The following is a 5,413-nucleotide window of genomic DNA, read 5'->3' as shown; positions in this document are numbered from 1 at the left end:
TCAAAAATACCCCCCTTTTGAAAGGGAAAAAGTAGAACAAAAGGATGAAATTGGGTGGTGATAAGGCAAGGTAAAGGAGGAATTGTGGAGAGGAAGGTCTTTTGAAAAAGTCACATGGAAGCCCATTAATGTTGAAACTTCCTAAAATTACATATACACATCCATATAGATATAGATACTCACACCACATAATAAAGAGTTTAAATGGAGTTACCCTATAATGGGATGCCAATATCCCAACTTAACATAATAATCTAGCAAATAAGATCACCAGTACTAGGAACAGGTTACTTTTTTTTTCCTGAATTCCTCAAATATTAGAAGCTATAAACAAATACTCTTGATTATCATCCAGAACTTAACAATATAGTCCTATTGCTGAAGAAATCACATGGTTGAGTCATGGAACATGGAAAAAATGTAGCTGATTCTCAAATGGAAGCTTCATTCCTACTAGCTAGCTTTCATGGTGCTGGAAGGTTCTATTAACAGTACCAGAGCAGAAAAGGTGATGTGGCATTTTTATTTCCTTGGGTTTTTGTTTGTTTTTATTGGATTTAAGGCCTTTTCCATGAGGAGGAGCATGAACCTGACAATGTCCATGAGGACTGTTACTATTATTCTCCTATATGAACATGGCATTAAAAGAACTCTGAATGATTATTTCTATAATCATAGATCAGTGCATCACTCATCCATCATCAAAGAAATATCTACTTTGCAGTAGATAACAACTAATACAGAGGCCACATTTGTCAGCATGAAAATGATAATTGTCACTGGAGTGTGAACCCCAAAATGGAATGTTTATATCCCACCTCTCCCCTCAAGATCCAGGAATAAATGCGAAAGATGTGGTAGAAGGATTGTGCCAGAGTTGTGGATGACTTCAATCATGCTGTGAGCCCTGGTATACTGACCAAACTCTAGGGCAGTCCCCATGCGCAGGAGCAGTAAGCCAATACAGACTGGGCTTTGGTTTAAGGAAAGAAAGAGCCATAGCAAGATACTGAGTGTGTAGTGGGGGAGAGTGTCAAATGAATATGATAAAAATCTCTTGTATGAAACTCTTAAAGAATTAATAAAAACATTATAAATACCCCATTTGTTGTTCCTCATTCATTTTAATGTAAATAGCCTTTAGCTCAACCTGCACATAAATATGCAACCTTTACCAAATTACACTATTAAGCTCTGCCTTCTTCCTGGTTTCCCCTGAGGAACCATATTTAATGAGCAAGTTTAATGGTGTACAGGAAAATAACACCAATTATCCAGTCCTTTAAAAGGTGTGCAGCAGAAAGAAACAAGGAAGGAAGGAAACCTCTAAATAGATTTTTTGGAGTAAAATTGATGTAGTTATGAATAAGTTTTCTTTACCACAGTTCTGATAACTTATGTTGATGATGATTTTACTGATATCTAAATAAATGATATATAAATAATTCACTAAAATATTAGCAATAACTAGACTCCTAGTCACTCTGACCAATGGATTACTTTCATTCAATATGTAAGTGCATCACAAGAACTGATTCTGTAACTAATCTTGTACTGTCATTAAGTTTCAAGGAAGCTTATTATGAATGATTCCTTTTTAAGCAAGACCTCAATGACATAGAGGAAGATACTTTATCATAGGCATAAATCAGCTCACAGAAAGTTAACATGGAGGCAACAAAGAAGAAATTAGTGTAGAGTATAAATTGAAAATATTTCTCCAACACTACAGACAGTTATTGTTGGTGATTGCTATAGTTGCTGTAACATTTCAGGGAGAATATTTATTTGTCAACATGTATTTATTGAACATCTACTACATGCTGTGCACTGTGGGGACAATAAAAGCATGAGACTCAGTTGCTTTCCTCAAATATAGTATATGATATGAAATGCTTTGACACTACAATTAACCTTTGCTAATTAGCAATATAAATTTATATAAGAACTGATAAATAGGCTTCAATATCAGTAAATAAAACCCCTTTAAAAATTAATAGAATTTATTAGTTCTGACTTCAACTAAATAGAAAAAGCAACCTTCTTCTGTATCTCCCAATTAGAAATTACTATTATATTGCATTCATCCTAATTGATTTTATGACAGTATTTTCCATTTATGATAGGTTTCAAAGGATTTCCTGTCCTAAATTCATAAAAAGTTATAAAAATTCATCACACATGTGTTTCTCTACTGTCTGTTTAAGGCAGTGAATTTTCATAACTCATGTATGCCATCATATTTGTATAAGAGTTATAAAATTTTGGATATAAGTCCAGAAAATATAATTAATTCAGAAATTATGTTATTAAGATCAAACTTAACTATCATTCAGACCAAATTTAACTATCTTAATAACAAGGTTATTAATATAACATATAATTTGATAAGCTTTAATTTTTTTAAATTTTATCTTAACCTTTCCATGCTGATGTGTTAGAGCCATACATTGCCATTGCTACATACCAGAATCATCTGGTGGAATATTAAAAATTACAACTGGAGTAGTCCCAAATATCAGATTTCTCAGTGCCATCATTGACTTAAAATCACTTTTGTATGTTTGTGTGTGTGTGTGTGTGTGTGTGTGTGTGTGTGTGTGTGTGTGTGTGTGTGTATGCATGCCAGCTATGTTTGTGTGCCTGCAGAGGCCAGAAGGCGTCAGATATTCAAGAGATAGAGTTATACATGATATGTATATGAGCTACCCATCCTGGTTGCTATGAACCAAGCTGGTCTCCACTGGAAAAGCAGCAAGCACTTAGCCCTGAGCCATCTCTCCAGCAGCATATACCACTGACTTAACGAAAACCTAGAGTTTAGATTCTATCATAAAAAGGAAGGGAGAATTGGTGTATTGCAGCTCTACTGTCAAAAATTGAACACAGAGCTGAATGTACCAAGTACTTTGACTCTGGTTCTTTTGCTTAAGGCAAATCATGGACTACAAACATGTAGGATTTACACTGTTGACTGTACTGTTTCTCACAATGCTACCCTATTCCCAGGCAGCTTTTAATAAATTTTAATGATTTTGAGATCATTTTGGAATGGAAAAGTTAACTTTTTTTAGGCTAGCCCTCCAGAACAACCATTCTATTCCCTCCTATGTGTTGGTACTAATAACTTATAACTACTTTTTTATTAAAACTTTTTGGAATCTATTAACTTAGCAGATCACTGGCTTCCACCACCATTAAAACTAAGAGTGTCATCAGATTGCATTATGGGCCTTTAGAAAAGCCTCGTCCACCTTGCTGTTCCTGCCTCTCTGAAGTATAACTGGTGTATTTTAAAATTGCCTTGATTTATGACTTTGTTTGTTGTGAAAAACTGTAGAACTTCATGAAACTGCTTCCACATTGCAACATGGAATCTGGGCAATCTAAAATTTTATTCCTGGGCTATGATCACTCAGAATGACACCAGAATAAACTATCTTCTATTCTCTTTAAAATACCTATCATGATAAAAATAATTGCTAAAGCTCAGCAACAGACTGTTTATAAGTACTTACTCATTCAACTTGGGAAAGCAGAAAAAAACAGGTATTTTTTTTAAAGTCAGCAATGTTTTTAGAATAGTAAAATATATATTTGTTTAAAACCTTGTGTACTAAGTACAGACAGCCCTCTGTATCTTTGAGTTCCAAATTTGAATTCTACCAACATTAGGTGGAAAACATATTTTAAAAATGCAATGATGAGCACAAAGATTTTCCATTCTCATTATTCCCTAAACAATGATATATAAATAATATACAGCATTTTCATTCTAATAGTAATTATGGGTGATTAGGTCACATGCAAATATGTCATTTATATATGGGACTTATATTCCTGCATTTTGGCATGTATGATGGGTCCTCAAACCAATTTCCCACCAATACCAAGGACAAATATTTTATTTGATTTGGTGTTGGTAAGAGTCTTGGATTTGGAAGTTTTACAAAAGTAACTAAGTTAATTTCTAATGTTTTTTTCAATCATACTTAATTACAAATTTAGCTAATTCAACTGGATTATATAGTGTGCCTTAACTCAAAGTGTACATCAACTCCTGTGAATGACACTTAAGAGCTAACACACAAAAGATTTTATATTGTATATCAAGTGACTTATGAAAATCCCAGAGCTGTCAGGACTTTGTAAAAAAAATTTAGAGTCGAAGCAACATAGAGCTCTTGAAGGTACTGAATTAATAATAGCGTAATTCAACATCTTTACAAACACAAGCTGCTCTTATAGCCTCCCTTTTATGTGTTTTGTTGCTTTCACAATGAATGCTTAAAAACCCCATTGTGTTCTTCAGATCAGCCTAGTCCCTCAATTTCCAGAGTTAGTGACATCAATAGAAAGACCTTGGTAGTAATTGGTAAAATTATCTGTCTTAATGTGCATTTTGTTTGAAAATTGTGATTACTCATTAAACCAAAATATAACAAAATGTTAACATAAAAGAAAAATTTGATGGACATATTAAGTTTCCCATTATGAATAAAATGGGAGATTATGGATAGAAAATGATCATCCCATGGCCCCACAATCCAGGCTATTAAGTTTTATAAGTGAAAAAAATATTAGCCTAGGAATTTTAGCTATTAAATGAATATAAATGAAATCTCAAAACAGGATTATCAAATGGTTATACATAAAATAGTGCCATAAGATTATGGTTATTATTATTACTATTGTTATTGCAATATCTATAACAGAGAGTGATGTCAAGTTGAGTAAAGTAGGAAGCCATCTCCCTGCATTGGAATTGTGTTCAGGAGACCCAGAAATAAGTCAAAAGAAGATCCAATATGGTCTACAACTGGTATTTAATGAAGTAGTAAAGGTATTTATGGGATACCAAGAAACCTCACAGGTCACATCACAAAATTTAATGACATTGCAGAGTCTTAGAGTTTAAATATATACAACCCATACAATGGGCCTATATGCAACCAATTCAAACATCACATAATAAAGTTCACATTTTCATATCAAAAGTATGTGAAAGGAGTTCATTTTGCCATTGAAAATAAACAAAAGGGCATGTGAATGTGTGTGCATTTAACAGTATATGCCAACAGATAACCAGATAATAACTTTCTACGAACATCAAAATGACTATGCCCACAGGATATACGGAGGTATGAAAGACTCAAAGCCTTATCCTGATTGACAGTGTTATTGGATGTGTAGGTACAGAACAATTTGTACAGCCAAAGCAATATAACAGTTTCTTTCTTGACATCTAGTTGTGATGTTTTCATTGTAACACTAACAAATGTTGGGCATATGGCAGAAAACAGTCCACAGATGCCGATTCTACAAACCATTCATTTCTGTTAATGTAATATTAGACAAAAGCAAATTATCTATTGTTTCTTCAGTTTTCAAGTTGGCAATCTCCTAGTCATAC

Source organism: Peromyscus maniculatus, chromosome X (genome assembly GCF_049852395.1).
Source record: "Peromyscus maniculatus bairdii isolate BWxNUB_F1_BW_parent chromosome X, HU_Pman_BW_mat_3.1, whole genome shotgun sequence".
In the NCBI taxonomy this organism is placed as follows: domain Eukaryota; kingdom Metazoa; phylum Chordata; class Mammalia; order Rodentia; family Cricetidae; genus Peromyscus; species Peromyscus maniculatus.
Note: the sequence above shows the minus strand (reverse complement) of the source record.